Source organism: Eulemur rufifrons, chromosome 29, assembly GCF_041146395.1.
Source record: "Eulemur rufifrons isolate Redbay chromosome 29, OSU_ERuf_1, whole genome shotgun sequence".
Lineage (NCBI taxonomy): Eukaryota > Metazoa > Chordata > Mammalia > Primates > Lemuridae > Eulemur > Eulemur rufifrons.
In genome coordinates this window covers 94,709,989-94,728,385 of record NC_091011.1, presented here as the reverse complement: position 1 = coordinate 94,728,385, position 18,397 = coordinate 94,709,989, and the positions used below count along the sequence as shown (strand labels likewise).

Sequence of the window (18,397 nt, the reverse complement as noted above, 5' to 3'; positions counted from 1 at the left end):
TTTCATTTTAAAATAGCACCCCTTCTTCTTTTATTCAGCTATCCTTAGCATTGCTTGATCATTTCCTCATTTGACTGTTTGCTCACCATAGAAAGTTCTTACTCAGCTCTGTCCCGTGCCTGACATTGAGTAGAAATCAAATATGACTTTAATGGATGAATGATTCCATGGATGGATGGATGGGTGACAGCCACTGTTCTGATGTGAGTAAACATTGTTTAGAGTCAAAGAGCCCATGCCTCTGTAGGGAAGGTGGATTAGGGACAGTGGTGTGCTCGAGCTGTCTTGCAACAGAGAATTACTTGTTAGCGTCTCTTCCCAACTCCATCTTTAGTGATCACATATTTGTAGCTTGAAATTGGCCTTGTAGCTTGAACAATGGTGGTATTATTTATACTGTGAAATTGGAAAACTACAAATCACCCCCTGACCTCCACTAAGAACTGGTTGTTAAACATTGACCAGCACACCACTGATTTGAGGTCATGAAAACGTGTATTAAATAGAAAAAGTGAAGCTAAATCAGGCTATGTAGAATAGAACCTTTGGTAAGTGAAATAAAAAGTCAGAGTTGAAGAATTTATCACTCTGAGACTGTGAAGCTCAGTGACAGGGTTTTAAGTTATCCCTGACTTTTCCCCAGATTTGGGGAGGCTCAGTAGCCTGAGATTTTAGATTGGAGAAGGGAGCTGAATCTTCAAGACTAGCTCCAGGGAGCAAAACAGATGGATGGCAGGGGGCACCTGGATTTGAACCAGGGACCTCTTGATCTGCAGTCAAATGCTCTACCCCTGAGCTATACCCCCTGATATAAGGTTAGGACTAAGTAATACCTTTCACCTGTGTAGCCATGCCCAACGTTCCTATAAAATTTTGCCATAGATGTTCACTTAGGCTGGGCCTCATCAAAGTTGTCAAGCCTGCTTCACTCCAATTTTATCCCCATGATGTAAAACAAGCAACAGGTTCCCCTTCCTATAGCAGGTTCCTTGCCCTTCCTGGAAAAGGACTGACACTGACATTTACACCTGGAAGGGCCTTCAGAGTCACTAATGTGTGCCCTTCACAGTGGACATTTGATTCAAAATACATGTTCTTCCCAGGCACACACAGCTTCTTATTGACAGGTTTAGGATCTGAATCTACTCTTCCTGATTTTGGGTTCAGAACCCTGTTACTAACCCAGTGACTCCCTTATGTTCCTCTTGTCCTTGTCTTCTATTGGTTCACAGCTGGAGCCATATGAATAGATTTGTACACACCCAAGACCATAGAGAGGACTAAAATGTGGACTTAGAACAGCAGGAATGTGCCACAGCTCAAGGGCCACCAAGAAAAGCTAATGAGGGACTCCAGGATTTGAAGTGGTGTATGTACTGTAGCCTTGAGCCGAGTCCTTAGAGTTCATGTCCTTAGGAGTTATCTTGAGAGCTTATTAAACATAAGATATGATCTGGGATTAGGAATAAGCTCCTTATGGAGAGTCAGTAGAACCTCTTGGAGAAATACCTGCCACAGATGTAGATCTGTTTCCTTTTGCACCACCTGCAGGAAGACTTGGGTACTGAAACATGCAGGAAGGGGATGGGTGTGGAATTTTAGCGTCAGCCCCAGGATCAGCCAGGGCAGGTTGGAAGTGTCAGGATTTAAACCAAGGACCACAGTCAAGCTGCTTATCCTCTGAACTATTCTGTAGACCAGTGGTTCCTAATTTTAGGGTACATCAGGGTATGAGGAGCTGAAGCTCAGGGAGTGGGCCTGGCAGGAGAGGGGAGCATTTCAGAGGAAGGATGAGTGAGTATGGGAGGAAACTAGGATGGAGGAGAGCAGGCTTGGCCAGGCACTAGGAGTGTGGACCACTACCTCTGCAGCCTTTGTTATGATATTGCTTCTGTTCACACCCACACCCCACTTTCAGCTCCTGTTTCATCCTCTTCACTCTCTCCTCTCTCCTCAGATGTCTCCCTTTCCATAAAAACATGCTAAGGCAGATTCATCTCACTCCGGGGATGAACTATACTGCACATAACAAAAACAGCCTGGGGGTAGCTGAGCCAAAAGGGAGAGTTTACCATTACAACTAGGGGTACTAGGGGTACTTCATGGATCATTGGGGCAGAGGTACAGCCTTGATTTCTCTGCCTACAGTGCCGAGAATGGGTTGGAAGGGCCAAGAGTGGATGCTCTTGCATTCCAGGAATAGCAAAACTCAAAAATCACATTTCCCCCCAAGAAGATGGTAAATCAGGTGCGAAGTTAATGATAATAACTTGAGAGAGAAAACCAGAGTGAACTGTTGGTTGTCGAGTTTCAGATGCGCAGTGTGATAGAGCAATTGCTGTCGGACATGTGGATTCACAAATACTTTGCTTAATTCTGGGTGAAATTATTGATGAGCAGAGTCTGAGTCAGGCCTTGGCACGTGTGTGTTCAGATGTGGGGAAAGTGCTTCTCAACTCTGTTCTGTTATCACTGACAACCTCTGCTCCTGGAAAAGATGCTTTCCACTTGGTTAGTGTTTATCTGAGGAGCCCTGTGGACGGCAGAAAAGATTTGTGGGTGTCAGTTCTGCCACGCCCAGCTGTGTGCAGTGAAGAAGGGCAATGCCTCATGGAAGAGCTCGCTCCTGAATGCTAATGCACCCACTGTTCATTTGGAGAGAAAACAACAGGAAATGGTGAAAATTGGGTCTGATAAAATGGCAGCCACTAAATATACATTGTTTTAGCATCCTGGCCAAAGCAAGTACAGGATTCTGCATTTTGACGTATATTGGCTGTTAAGAGTGCTTGCATGAGTTTTTGAAATGAGAGGGGAGATGAAAACATTTCTTCAAAATGCCAATAAGGACTATTTCTATGACCTCTAGAGGCATGGCTCCAGAGGAATGTTTCAGGTGTTGATGTATTTTGAATACTCAGAAGCTATCACTCCAGGCCTTCAATATCATGCTTTTTTGTTGTTTGGTTAAGAAGATCTGTCTGTGGCACACATAACTCAATAGTTGAGTATTTAGCCTCTTCTTGATGCATGATGATTTTCTTCATTCATGTTATAGGAAAGAATCAATGGTGTGTTACTGGGCATAATTTAAAACCACATCTGAACGCTACAAAAGAATTTAAAGAAATACCCCCAGAGCCAAAGAGTGGACCAGAAATCCATTCACTGCCATCTCCCATGTTGGAATACTCAATTCTCCAGATTCGAGGACTTGTTGACTCTGTGTTTGAGTGAATGCTAAAAGCAGTCTTTAGTGAGAAGTCTAACTCCTGAGTTCATTTAATAGGAATACCCATTACTACCTGCCAGTCACCAAACACTTGCTACCATTCCTCACAACCTTTACATTTACGGTTCTTAAGCATAGCAGAAATAGAGTATGACATGAAATCAGCAGATTTGGAAATCTGACCTACGGTTCAATCTAGCTATCATTAAAGCAGATAAAGATAATTTGGTGAAAGACTACAAATGATACCATTGAGAAACAACTGTGACTCATTTTTAAATACCATATTTTACTTTTTATTCTAATGAAAAGAAATTGATTTGTCTTTTTAAAAATAGTTGTGCCTTTTGTGTTAATTTTAAGTTTTTTTTCACATTTAGGTCTTTAATTCATACAGAATCTTTCTTTTCTTTCCTTTCAGCATATTATGGGGGTACAAATGTTTAGGTTATGTATATTGCCTTAGCCCCACTGGAGTTGGAGCTTCAAGATGGCAAAAAAAACCGCCAGCCAGAGTGTTTCTGCAAGAAAGATAGATTTTAGATGAATGTGAAGAAAAGCAAACAGGTAGACAAATGTAGATAGAATGAGGGTCGGAAGGAAGGGTGCCTGAAACTGCAGAATCTATCTTTCTGTATGGCGAAGACTCTAAGGGGTTGTTGTTGTTGTTGTTGTTAATATAGGAAACCAGTTATTTCAACACCATTTGTTGAACAATTTGGTACTTTCCCCACTAGTTTGTAATTCCACTTTTATCATGTTTGGGGGACCATATATTTGTCATCCAACCAGGAGACCTTTGATAGTAAAAGGGGATACTATTCATATTTATGCTGGGACAACAAGCATAAACTGAGACTGTCCCATGTAAATCAGGACATAAAAGTCACCCTTCTCAAGTACCAAGTTCTGGCCAGGTGTGGTGTAGTCTACTCAGGAGGCTGAGGTGGGAGGTTCTCTTGAGCCCAGGAGTTCAAGGCTGTAGTGAGCTATGATCGCACCATTGCACCCTAGCCTGGGGTGACAGAGTGAGACCCTGTCTCTGAAAAAAAGAAAACAACAAAAACCAAGTTCCCACATATGCATGGGACACATTTTCTGTTCCATTCGTTTATCTATCTATTTTCAGGCTTCACTAGTTTAATTACCTTCACATTATAAGTCTCCTCATCTGGTAGAACAAGTCCTACCTTCTTGTTTTTCTATCTGAAATTGTCATGGCTGCAGACTATCGCGCAACGGTACCTGACCTTCTCCCTCCTTCAGTTGTTCATTTAGCGAGGTTCTGCTCTAATAAATGTTCTTGGGTTTTGTACATCTGAAAATATCTTCATTTTGCCCTCACACTTGAATATTAGTTTACCTGGGTTCAGAATTCTAGGTTGGAAGTTATTTTTCTTCAGCACTGAAAAAATATTTTATAGTCATATGTCAGTAAAGATAACTTTATTATTCAATTTCTCATCTCAGCAAAGCATCATGAATTTTTAAAATTTGAAATGGCATAGTTCAAGGGCCTATACAACCAAAAGGATATGTTTGCCCATGCTTAATAGTTTGGACTATACTTTTCAGCTACAGCTTGTTTTTTTAAATAACACACAAATAGTAAAGGAAGAAATTGTATAATTTAAAACAATGAGCAAATATACATTCTGAACAATCCTTAGTAATTATGATCATTCTGGATTTAATCTGAGAATATTTATGTTTAAAAAAATCTACATATTTAACAGTGCATGTAGTAGATTTGAGGCTGTGGAAATTTGAGATGTGGTTAGAATTTTTTACTTCTAAGGAAAAAAAATTTCCCTACTAAACTACAGGTCTGTTAGATCTATTTTATTTTACTTTATCTTATTTTGTTTATGTAAATAATTTTGCTTAAATATACAACTCTTAAAACTAATAATGTTTTCCTGATGAAAAATAAAGCAATAAAAAAGGTATAAACCCACGCAAAAAGCAGATGGGTGGGTGATAACTGATCTCACACAGAAAGAACAAATAACAGCTGAAATTATAGCCTGTAGAGGAATCATCCAACAAGAGGAGAGCAATCCTGTGGGAAGTAAAGGGGAGGTTGGTGGCTAAGGAGGTCGTTCTGCAGATTCTCACTGACTCAGCAAGAGAATGAATGATAGTTGTCCACACACTGTGGGATACCTGGATATTGCAACAGTGAAATAGTGCTAGTTGGGAACACAAAGTTGTATTGGGGGGTATAGCTTAGGGGTAGAGCATTTGACTGCAGATCAAGAGGTCCCTGGTTCAAATCCAGGTGCCCCCTAGTTCCTTTTCACTCTCACAAACACAATGTTCTACTTCTAGCTTTTCCTCCCCACATTGATTCATTATGTTACCTGGGGAGAGAGAGGAGGCAGGCCAGGTGTTCATTAGAAAGCCTTCTCAGACGTGTGCAGCTCCAGACAAAACCAGTTTCTTCAAGGCTGAGTCAGTGCTCATAGGTCCTGGGGTGAACATTTCTTCTTTCTTCTTTTCTCAGCATCTCAATCCTCCTAATTTCATCTTGGGAATTCAGTTATCTAAGTCTTGGTGGAAGATAGGGTCCTGTCTCTGGTTAACGAAAACCACAAGGCCAGGTATGTCCTCCCCCTGAATGTTGGTGTGTTAGTTAGGGTTCTCCAGAGAAAATGGAACCAATAGGGTGTGTGTGTGTGTGTGTGTGTGTGTGTGTGTCTACAGAGAGAGATTTTAGGGAATTGTCTTACACAATCATGGGGGCTAGCAAGTCCGATTTCTGCAGGGCAGGCCAGCAGGCTGAAGATGCAGGGAAGAGTTGATGTTGCAGCTTGAATCTGAAGAGTATGGAGGCAGAATTCTTTCCTCAGGAAACATTAGTCATTTTCTCTTAAGGCCTTCAACTGATTGGATGAGGCCCACCCACATTTTGAAGGGTAATCTGCCTTACTCAAAGTCTACTGAGTTCAACATTAATAACATCTAAAAAATACCTTCCCAGCAACGTCTATATTTGTGTTTGGTCAAACATCTGGGCACCATAGCCTAGCCAAGCTGACACATAAAATTAACCAGCACAGTTGGTTATGCCTAAAGCTGGGGCAAGTGTATGCCCCCAAACAAGACTATGAGTGTTGAATTAATCGCACATAGAGGTGGGGTGAGTTTGAAATTCATTCCGGAGGTGGCAGAGCTCTGGCAATGGCAATGGGGCCAGTGGCTGCAGCCAGCATTCATTGTGGTGACCACAGTGACTCCCTAACGAGGGTTGACTGAGGTCTTGGCTGCCTCGCTTCCACTGGGTCCTGCCCATTTTATGAGCCTGGCTCCTCAGGCTTCCCTGCAGTGCCACGAGCTCCTTGCCATCCTGCCAATGATTGCCTTCTGTGTTTCCGTAACCTGACATGGCCTCTTCTTCAATCAAAGGACCCTGGCTGGTGCCAAGAATAGGTAACAGGCAAAAGATCTGGCCTTATTGAACTTGAAGATAATGAAAATCTAGGTAGTTTGAGGGGATGGAGATCTGGAAGTTCATATCAAACAACAGAAAAAGTTGAGTAAATTTGTAGCTATAAGATTATAAGTGGTTTCAGGGCAGATGGCTGATCCTACCAGTTTAAGAAAGCAAATAATAAGCTCAAATGCCACACTGACTGTACTATGAGAATCTCTGGTGCCCTCTCACTGAATAAGTAACACAGCTGAAAAGGATCAGCAAAGGCTGATCCTATAAGTTGCCAAACTTTAGTGTCCATGGAATATAGAGCCTTTCCCAGTCTCAGAGCTGAAGATAGGCCAGTGATTAAGAAAGAGTGGAACTTCAGGAATCGTAGTGTGGATTTATGAGAGCATTTGGGAAACTCAAATTATACCAAATTATCAACTCCACCAGATCTCCCAAACCAGCCCCTTCATCTTGTCTGTAAGCTGATCAGCTCAGATTGAAGGGTTTTCACTGCAAGAGGAGATGGGTTTCCTCACCCCTCATTTTCTCTTGACCTACAGCCGCCAGTGAACTGGCAGCTTCTCAAGAACATGTGTGGTTATGGATTCTTGGAATATTTTATAAAGTAGGAAGAGTATAATTTTAAATGTCTGAATTTATTATTATGAGTGTACCCGATTAACATTCTATTTAAAATACCATAGCTAGAGCAGCTGGGAAGAACCTGTTTGCTCCATTGTTGGACTTAAACCTGAATTCACAGGAAGCCAATTCTAAATGCATTTAAGGGATGAGAAATAACCACATGTTTTGCGATTATTGGTGGTCTGATGCATCTGTGAAACTTATGGGGGTCTAGTATTTTGGGGAACATCAGAATATCCCACAATATCCTAGAAAAGACTATGTCCTGCAACTCGCCCTGTTTAACCACTGCCACCATCAGGAAGGGTTTTGGAGACCTCATTTACTAGCCTTGATGTGCTGCTCCCACCCAGAATGCTTTGGGCAGGGCCTGGAGTGAGAGAAGCCCCTCCAGCTGGTGGTGGATGCAGCACAGGGACCCTTGCCCCCTGGCTCCACTGACACAGCTGGTCTCAAGGGGCTCTGCCAGATGGAGGTGCTGTATGATGCCTCTGGCAAGCTTGAATAGATGAATGCAGGGGAATTCCCTCTTCGGCCAGTGACTATTATCCTTTGAGCAACAAACAGTTCTGGGACTGCTGCTTTGCCTGGTACCTGTGCTGTCCGTCCTGAGCTGGGTCTATTCCAGTCCGCCTAGCATAAGTTAGCATGCCTGGCAGCACTCCATCATCAAGTAGGACGGCATGTACAGGTCTGACTTGAGCAGGCTCGGAGGGCACGCCTGTGCTAGATACTGTCTGTTGGCACTTGGCATCGATTCCCACCCTATACTGTATTCTCCCAAGTACTGCATGTGCTGAAAGTATGTTTTCCAAATTGCCTGGCCTCTTGAGTTCTGGATACAATTTAGCTTCTGCTAATAAGAAGCATTTATGCAAGGTTTGAACCGTGGAAGGGAGATGGGGATCATGCTTCCTTCAGTGGGAGCTAGAGCCTTGGCAGATGTGTTTTTGTAGCAGCCAGACTGGGCTGGGCTACTGCTTAGCACCCATTTCATGGATCTGGGGTGGCTGCAAAGGCCACAACAGTGTCCTGACCTCCAACTGTGGTTGCAGTGGGGAGACTGTGAAGCCTGATAATACTCCCTCTGACTTCTTTGTTTCCGCCAGCCCTTCCAAAGATTTTGCCAGCCCCCAATTTCTTGCAGTGAATACTACTCTCTTAAAATTCCTACAGTGGTTCCTGTTTCCTGAAATTGAGCCTGAATGATACCGTATTTGTTTCCTGAAGTGATTTTAGGATCTAGACTCTCAAAGGTGGGAATTAGGAATTGGTTAGGTGACTTGGTTGAGTTTGAAGGCATTTGCACCTCATCGCTGGGGAAAATGGAATACTCTGGTCCATGTCATGAAGTGGAAAATCATTTAAATTAATGTCAATCACCTGGAATTAAAAGCTTATTGTACCTTGTTGCACTTGTACTTACGTTGACCTACTGTGATTGAATCCAGGGGGATGGGGGCCGCATCCCGGTCTGAGGCCTCCCTGCTGTCAGCCTTACCTCCAGAGGATCCTGTCAAAGCCAAGGAGAGACCATGGAAACAAGGAAGAAGATCAGGCTGCAGGAGATGTGAGAGACAGCCTGTGGCCCATGTAGCAGTGCCCACAAGAGGCTGTAGGGGAGATAAAGAGTCCTGGGGGTGGGTAGAGTAGGCACAGCATGAGAAGCAGCAGAAGGAAGTAGGGAGTTTCTGCACCAGCTACAGCCTGTGCCTTTATGAGCTGGTGACTTCAGCTGGGAGTTTGAGGAGGTTGCAAAGAAAGTGGTGGAGAAGGCTTCAGAGAGCCCAAGGGAGGAGTCTGTGGGGAAGGGGAAGATGGGATTATGTCTAGAAGAGGGCCAGTTAGCAGTGGGATCAGTCAGCCAGGTCTATGGAGACGAGACTAAGCAGTGTTTCTCAAACCTGATTATGCATCCAAATTATTTGAAAAATTGTTAGAAATTCAGATTCTTGACAGAATTAATAAGAGTCCAACAATAGCATTTCAGAGAAGAGTTTAAGAACAACCATATCATAGTGTTAGAAATCAGAATAAGATTATTAATTATCCCAGATTAGGACTGCCAGATAAAATAAATGCAGGGCACCCAAAGTTGAACTTAGTTTCTGCTCTGTTGATTGTTTCCTTAGCTGTGCAGAAGCTTTTTAATTTAATCGAGTCCCATTTATTTATTTTTGTTGCTGTTATTGCCATTGGGGTCTTCTTCATAAATTCTTTGCCTAGGCTGATATCTAGAAGAGTTTTTCCAAAAGAATTCTTATGGTTTCATGCCTTACCTTTGAAATATTTTATCCATCTTGAATTAATTTTTGTGAGTGTTGAGAAATATGGATCCTCCTTCAATCTTCTGCATGTGGCTATCCAATTTTCCCAGCACCATTTATTGAATAGGGTTTCTTTTACCCAGTGTAGATTGTTGTCTGCTTTGTCAAAGATCAGTTGGCTGTATGTGGATGGTTTTATATCTGAGTTCTCTGTTCTGTTCCAATGGCGTATATGTCTATTTTTGTACCAATACCAATGCTGTTTGGGTCATTATAGCCTTGTAGTATAGTTTGAAGTCTGGTAATGTGATGCCTCCAGATTTATTCTTTTGCTTAAGATTGCTTTGGCTATTTGGGCTCTTTTATGGTTCCAAATGAAGTGTAGAATTATTTTTTCTAAATCTGTGAAATACAACTTTGGTACTTTGATGGGAATTGCATTGAATCTGTAAATCACTTTGGGTAGTGTGGACATTTTAACAATGTTGAGTCTACCAATCAATTAGCATGATATATTTTTCTATTTGTTTGTGTCATCTGCAATTTCTTTCTTCAGAGTTTTATAGTTCTCCTTGTAGAGATCTTTTACCTCCTTGGTTAAGTATATTTCTAGATATTTTATATTCTTTGTAGCAATTGTGAATGGTATTGAGTCTTCGATTTCACTCTCAGCTTGACTATTGTTGCTGCATAGGAATGCTACTGATTTGTGTACATTGATTTTGTAACCTGAGACTGCTGAATTTATCAATTTCAGGAGTCTCTTGGTGGAGACTTTGGGGTTTTCTACATATAAGATCATATCGTCAGCAAAAGCAATAGTTTGACCTCCTCTTTTCTGATTTGAATGCACTTTATTTCTTTCTGTTGCCTGATTGCTCTGGTTAGGACTTCCAGCACTATGTTAAATAGAAGTGGTTACAGTGGGTACCCTTGTCTTGTTCCTGTTCTTAGTGGGAATACTTCCAATTTTTCCCCATTCAGTATGATGTTGGCTGTGGGTTTGTCATATATGGCTTTTATTGTTTTGAGATATGTTCCTTCTATGACTACTTTGTTAAGGGTTTTTTATCATGAAGGGGTGCTGAATTTTGTGAAATCCTTTTTCTGCATCTATTGAGATGATCATATGGTCTTTATTTTTGCTTCTATTTATGTGGTGAATCACATTTATTGATTTACATGTGTTGAACCATCCTTGCATCCCTGGAATGAAGCCCACTTGGTCATGGTGCCTTACTTTTTGATGTGATTTTGAATTTGATTTGTTAGTATTTTACTGAGGATTTTTGCATCTATGTTCATAAGGGTTATTGATCTCTATTTTTCTTTTTTTGTTGTGTCCTTTCCTGGCTTTGGAATCAAGGTGACACTGGCTTCATACAGTGAGTTGGGGAGGATTCTCTCCTTCTTGATGTTATGGAATAATTTCTGCAATATGGGTACCACCTCTTCTTTGTCAGTCTAGTAAAATTCAGCTATGAATGCATCTGTTCCAGAACTTTTTGTTTGTTGGGATATTTTTTATTACTGCTTTAATCTCTTTTACTCATTATTGGTCTGTTCAGGAGTTCTATTTGTTCCTGATTGAGTCTTGAGAGGTTGTGTTTCCAGAAATTTATCCATTTTCTCTCTATTTTCAAGTTTATGTGCATAGAGATTTTCATAGTATTGAGAGATGATATTTTGTATTTCTGTGGTATCAGTTGTAATATCTCCTTTTTCAATTTTTATTGAGCTTTTTTGGGTCATTTCTCTTCAATTCTTGGTTAATCTAGCAAGAGTCCTATCAATTTTGTTCATCTTTTCAAAGAACCAGGTTTTTGTTTCATTGATCTTTTGTATTGTTTTTTTTTTTGTTTGTTTGTTTGTTTGTTTGTTTTCTATTTCACTTAGTTCTTCTCTGACCCTGGCATGGTCAGAAGTTGATCTTCAGGGACTCAGGGACAGGTTCACAGGCCAGATCCTGTATTCCTGGGATTAGACTGTGTTGCTCAGGGGCACAGAGGGGAGATTTGTGAACTAATCTCAGGAGGTGAGGAAGCCCACATGGGCAGAACTGAAAAGAGAGTGCAATGTGGGTCCCAGCCACAGCACAATTTCGTAACTGGTACATAAATTCGTGTTAAGAGTGGGTTTCAGGCAGCAGTTCAACATGAAAATGGTATTGATTACCCAGACTGGCTGAGACTAGAGTTAGAGGCAATCCAATTAATCTCTGGGTCTGGAAGCCTGTAATAACCTATAGCCCACAATGGCAAAATAGCTAAATAAGTTATCACTGATGGTCATCTGGATGAAGTGCCCACTGAGGGTAAGGCTTTCAGAAACCCATTTGCTTGTCATCATTGAACTGGAGCTGGCCGTGGAGCTGACTGATGCTAATGCACCAGGATACCTTAGAGAACCAATGAAAACCTCAATGAAAAGAACTAAAATCTCTACTACCTACCAGCCATATGGCTTAGCAGAGAATGAAAGGCAGTGTTTGAATCTGCAAGATTGCTGAATGACAGCTTCCTCAGAACCCTAGGGCTCTGATCTGGGAGGAGTGAGACCCCCCAAGAATACTAATGAGATTCATGAAAGATTCCTAGAACCCAAAATATATCTAAGCAGAAATCTTTTACACCTCCTCTGCCAGCTAAAGAAGCCCCTCCTTCTCCTGCTGCCCCTGTTCCGGCTTTGCTCTTCCTCCTATCTCACCCTGCCCCTTTTTTCTTTTTATCTGTAACTTGAAAAAAATCCCAGCATGCCCTGGAGAGCCAATTACAAAGTCACACCTTGCAGGTGGAGGCTTAAACACAAAAATAATCACCAGACCATACTGATTTACAACAGAAAAAATCTGGGAATGTGTGTGGAAATGATTTCTTGACAGCATTGGACTGAGGAGAGTAAAACATACTGTTAAATTCAATTATCATTATTGAATTCTGGATTCATGTCCTACCTTGAGCAGCTGGGGATTATTTTTATTGTTTGTACAACTTGTTGATTAAAACTGGAAATCAAAATTGCTCAAAGATAGATGAAAATGAGATGCCAGAAAACCCTTGAAGACTAAATCTAGACTTTAAGAGACTAGAAAGGTGAAGTGTCTTTATGGGCGACATGTAGCTTCACCAACACATTGGTTTGGAGAAAAACCCTTTAATATATTATTTAGAAATCCACTCTATACTGGAACACTAACATCTTTGGAAACCATTTTAATTGTATGTCTTTGTAGACTAGTGAATGATGCTATAGTTAAAATAAGTTCTCTACTTTGAATTGAGGATGGAAGGTTCCTAGAGGGTGGAAGAGGCTGCAAGTTGCTCTTGATCACCACATGCCACATGGTGGAAGTAGTGGCCTTCATAGCCTGCAAGGCCACAGTGTTGATCCAAATGCTCTGTCCCCATGTAGGTCTTGGATCCTGCACAATTTCTAAGCCACTCTCTCCAGACTTCCCTTCAGTGTTATGAATTACCTGACAATGTTAGTAGAATCATGTGACAGAATGTGTATCCATGTAGTTTATTTTTTCATTTTTATTAACAACACTGCAGTGACCAACCATGTGTGTACATCTTTGTACACTCATATGAGATAAAGCAAATGCACACATTTAAGTATTTCAATTGCCAAGTGGCCTTCCAGGAAAGATACATCAATTACGGTATATCCTGCCAGCCTTGTAGGAAAGTACCCACCAACTTTTAAAGAATTACAGTAATTTTCATATAAAAGGAAGACCAATTCAGAGATATGCCAGCTGTTAAATTGAAAATTATTGTCCTTACAGAATAGGACAGGGAACATCGCTAAGGGAGAAAGGCAGCCCAGAGCAGCATCGGGGCCAGTGGGGACGCACCAAGGAGCTGGGTGTGGATTCAACCTGGTAGCAGCAAGCGCTTAAATCCCCCGACCCAGGACTGTGTATTTTTAAGTTTAGAGAAATAAAAACCAAACTGTTAGTAGTAGTTATTATACTGGTGAGATTACAGCTAATTTTTTATTTTCCTCCTGATGTTTATTTGTGTTTTCTAAATTTTCTATATATTTTTTAGTCAACAAGCATTTGTTGAGAATCTATAATGTACTCAACTGGTCAGGAGGCACTGACATAAGATTTTTAAAAAGAAGTAATATTTTTTTCCTCTTCTCCTCCTCCTCCCCCCTACACTGAACTTGCCTGGGTAACAAGAATGATTGGATCCCATCCCTAGCAGGTCTTTGCCACCATCTTCCGTGGCCCTGTGGGTGGCTGTGATTCTCATATCCATCAGGTGTTTTAGGTGCTAAGATGGGCTCCTGAGTGGCACCAACCACCACAGCTGTGCTTGCTAGAGAAAAGGGACACATTCTTCTGTGTGTCTGGCCTGCTGCAGGCCAGGGGCCTGGCCAGGAGAGAGAGACCTTAGTCCCACTTCAGGGGCCCTTAGGGCCTGGGCTGTACGTCCCCCACACAGCCAGGCTTGGTGCCTCTCCAGCTGTTTTGACCTGCCAGTCTGGGGCCCGCTGGGACTGCATCTGGGCGTAGCCTGGAGACTGCAGCCTTTCCAGACAAGTATCTGCCCTCATGTCAAGAGAGTCTCTAGAAACTCTGCCAAGGCCTCAGACTTGGCCGCAGGATGAGGGAAGGAGACCACAGAGGAGGAGGTGGTAGAGAAACTCAAAAGTCTATCCACTGGTTCTGGAGGGGAAGGTGTGGTGACCCCAGATGGGGACTGAGGAAGGGAAGCCTCAGGTCAGGGCAGAGAAGACTTCTGGGGTTCACACAAAGCACAGGGGAGGGTGAGCTCATGGCCAGAAAAGGGGCAGTTTGCAGTGAGCTGCACCTGCCAGGTGCCGGGGTAGACTGAGAGCAAATGGAAATTACAGCACCCTGGAGTCTGTGGGTGGGGCCACAGTGGTTAACAGTGCCAAGCCCAAGCCACACCACAGGGGGTATAGCTCAGGGGTAGAGCATTTGACTGCAGATCAAGAGGTCCCTGGTTCAAATCCAGGTGCCCCCTGGCTCTTGTGCTTTTGTCCCTTGAACCAGGTTTTGTCCCCCGAAGCACTGAAGCCTCCTATGAGGAGGGAGGAGAGAAGAGGTGGACAAGTTCCCTCAGGTGCCCAGATGGGCTCTGCCACCTAACCCTCCTGGGCTGATCCGGTCTCCCTCTTGTGGCTTGAGGTGGATGTTTGTGTTATTATATGACTGCCCAGCATTGAACCTTCTCCCTCTATTTTAAGAGCCCAAAATAATGTGCGTCTCGGTGAAAAGCACAGCTCTGCAACCTCCTACATTAGACAAATGTACCAAATTCTTGCACCCCAACTGCTGATGGTGAGAACCCAGCTCAGACCTTGAATGTGGACTGTGCAACCCACAGGGCAAGGGACTGATTAAACTTCATCCTGGGGTGGGGGGCATAGAGCTGGCGCACAGAGCTCTGACCCAGCAATAGGGCTGATGGCTCCATGCAGTGTCCAGTGGGGGCTGAAGTGGCCTCTGGCCAGCATGCTCTCTGCCTTGACTTTGCTGTGATTCCAGCCCCCTGGGCTTCCTTGAGCCTCGTTCCCACCATCCCTTCAGTTCTCTGAGCTCCTGACATCTAGACAAAGTCAGGTTTGGGTTTTGTACCTGTGTCTGTAACTCATACAGAAATTGGTACCCGGAGTGATTTGCAAGCAAGAGATCCTCAGAGAAATTGGGGTGTGTGGGTGGGGACATTCTGGAATTAATTGCCAGACCTACTTGTACTGAAGTCAATAAAAATCCATCGGGTCCTTCCTGGATGGGAATCTAGCAGACCAGGGCTCACAGCAGCAGACGTACTACATAACCTGGTGCCTGTGGTCAGCTTAAACGGGGCGCCCATGGGAGGCAAGAGACCTAGTTACTGCCACCCTAAGACAGGAGGAAGAGTTGCGGGTGAGGGGGTGATTCTAACGCATGGAGAATTACTAGGTTTAGGGCCCAGTCTTCGTGCAGTGCACAGAAGGGGTCATGGGGCTTTCTATGACTGCCAAGAGCATCTTACCTAAGAGCAGAAAACCAGAGGCAAAATTTGATCCTGCAGTTACTAAATTCAGTTAAATTCACAGCCTCCCTGGTCTTGTGAGTGAAAGTTGGGGCATTTGTCAGGAAAGAACAGTGCTCCAAGAATCATAAAGGGAACTTTGGAGAGAATGTGGAGAAATCAAGACAAACATCCAAACTCCAAAAACTCCACTAAATCTCCATGGCAGCTAAGGCAGCCTCTCTTGCTCTGGCTGATAAAACTTACAGAATGTCCAGCACCCCTGGCCCTCACCCACCAAATGCCAAAGCTGCCCACTCATTGTACTAACTGAAAATATCTAGGGGGCTTTCTGACTCATCAGAATCCCTGTGCCACAACTTTGGAATCTCTGTGGCCTTTGACACCATGTCTCCCTGCAGATGTTCCTAGTTCAGGGAATGGCGCAGTTTACATTTGGTCTGATGTGCCTGAGCTGGGCTTCACCAGCAGTGGGAGAGGTTTCTCATCCCAGTTCAGAAGCTCCTTTGAGCCTGGGCTCTGAACCCCAAAACGAACCGGTTTGAGGCCAATCCCTGTTCTTCCAGGTGTGCTGGACCCGCTGAGGCCAGGCCTTTGAGGTAGTGGGCGCTGCTCCCCAGGAGAGTGGCTTCAGCCTCCCCTGGGCTCAGCACAGGAGGTCCAAAGAAGAGAAAGAGGTAGGAGATGAAAAAGAGAGCAAAATCCAGCCAGTGGTTTAAAGGGCAAGGGTGGGGTGGAGACAGTGGGGAGGTTTTGGAATAAATGGGCCTGGGGAGGAGGTGAAGGAAAGAGGGGAGGAGGGGAGGGTCATTCCAGCAAGAAGAAGTATTCAGAGCTTGTACACCCAGCTAGGGACAGAAGGAAGAGAATGTACCAGGCAGGGCAGAGGAGGCTCTGGGCACTCAGATGAGAGGTCAATGGAACAGGGTGGCACTCATGGCCAGACGAGGGTTAGCTTGCACAAGGTGAGTCAGCCAGGACATGGGGCCTGACCAGGAATAAACAGGAACTGCTATGGGTGATTGGAGGGTCCCCCCTGCCTGGGGAGTCTTAAATGACATTCATTAGGGAACTTGTTTGAAGTGGGCTTCCGGCTTAGAGGAAGAGCGTTTGCCTAAAGGTCAAGAGGTCCATGGTACAAAGTGTGTATGTGTGTGTGTCCTTTTAGTACTAGACTGGAGGCACTCAGGGTATTTCTTGGGAAGTCCTGTCTCATCTGGCCTATTAAGGCTTAGCAGGGGGTGTGGAGGCAGATGCAGGCAGCAGGCCAGGCTGTCTTGCCTGGGTTGGGTTACTAGAAAGAGCCCAAGACTCAGTCCCAACCCTATCATTAATCAGGTGTGTGCTTGGGCATGTCAGTTAATTATGACCTCTTTTCAAGCCTATAACATAGGGTATCAAGCTAAATTGGTGGTTCCCAATTCTGAATTTTCATTGGGATCATCTGAGGAGCTTGTTGAAAATAGTCCCTTGGCCCCACTCCCAAGTATTCTGATTCGGGGGGGTCCATGGTGGAGCCTGTGAACCTTTATTTTTCAAGCACACTCCCCTGCTGTCACCACTGCACACACCAGAAGCTGCGATGGGCAACCCAGCTGGGAAACCAGGCTTCAGGTTAATCCAGAGGTGTTCCATGGAAACATCCATGGCTTTATGCTGATGTCCTCAGCTTTGGACTGCTGGGCATCAAGGATGCTGGGCATAGGCAGTGGATCACAAGATCTTCATTAGACAATAATGAGATGAGCTTTTAAGGACAGGTCAAAAGCTTTCAATCCTTACCTGTTCTTATTTTTATTTACTGATTTTGGAATGTGATTCCAGCTTCCTTTCCCTTGCAGGAGCCTGTGATTCTAAATCTGTCTGCTAAGAGAAGAGAGAGAAAAGAGGCCTGCAGTGTCAGGTCAGTCCCCTGGAAAACCCCAGGTGACTTCCTTCACTATCTCTCTCCTTGCCCTTAGTTCTCAGAGCCTCCAGAATCCTGTTCTCCCTCTGCCCCAGTCAGGGCCGGGCAGGGTGTGAGTTTGCAGCAGAATCCCCAGGTGGGAATTCCAGAACCTGGAAACACAGAGCCAAGATTTCTGGCGTGCTGAGCTCAGAAATCCAAGCACTACCCTATTGGAGGGGCATATAATGTTCCTGTTGGTTCAACTACTCCTGTTATAGCCAAGCAGGGTGCTGTGGAGAATACAGCAGGAGATGGAGAATTAACCCAGCCCTCTCTCTTGGGGAGCACATGGTTCTGTCTGGGGAGATTCTAAACAACCCTGAAAAGGGCTGGAGCTGAACGGAACCCAGAGGGCTGGAGAGGGCAGGGATCTTTGCCTTACAAACTTTAACTTAAAGTCCATACAAATCAACTGAAGGTTACTGAGTCTGCACTTCTGTGATGCTGTGAGAACCACTTCAGTGGTTAAAAATGTGGCAAAGTAGGGGGCACCTGGATTTGAACCAGGGACCTCTTGATCTGCAGTCAAATGCTCTACCCCTGAGCTATACCCCCTGGCCTGGGAGAGTAGTATAATTATCACTTTTTACATGTGTCAACACACCAGGAGCAAGACAGACTTGCTGGTTGGGATGTCCTAGCCAGTTCTATTTCTCTGACCTCTGGCCTCCCACCTGTCCCCTTCTTTCTCCATCACTCCTGTGCACACCTGGCTGAGGACACTCTGGTGGCCTTCTTGACCTTTACAGCTGGGGAGACCCTTAAGATCAGCCAGATAATCTTTGACAATAACGATTGTTAGGCATCTACTTGGTGTCAGGTACACTGGATTGGGGACATGACTGTAACTAGGTGACATTA

At 43.9% G+C, this 18,397-nt stretch overlaps 4 non-coding genes and 1 pseudogene across 4 annotated transcripts; 3 read left to right on the top strand and 2 right to left on the bottom strand.

Annotated features, from left to right (window-relative positions):
• The window catches only part of LOC138377035 (proteasome subunit alpha type-7-like), a 73,447-nt pseudogene that overhangs the window by 4,037 nt on the left and 51,013 nt on the right, over positions 1–18,397 (top strand).
• Positions 735–806, bottom strand: TRNAC-GCA (transfer RNA cysteine (anticodon GCA)). The gene has a single exon. It is a non-coding gene; the product is annotated as a tRNA-Cys (tRNA).
• Positions 5,451–5,522, top strand: TRNAC-GCA (transfer RNA cysteine (anticodon GCA)). The gene has a single exon. It is a non-coding gene; the product is annotated as a tRNA-Cys (tRNA).
• TRNAC-GCA (transfer RNA cysteine (anticodon GCA)) lies at positions 14,503–14,574 on the top strand. Its single transcript has one exon. It is a non-coding gene; the product is annotated as a tRNA-Cys (tRNA).
• TRNAC-GCA (transfer RNA cysteine (anticodon GCA)) lies at positions 18,020–18,091 on the bottom strand. The gene has a single exon. It is a non-coding gene; the product is annotated as a tRNA-Cys (tRNA).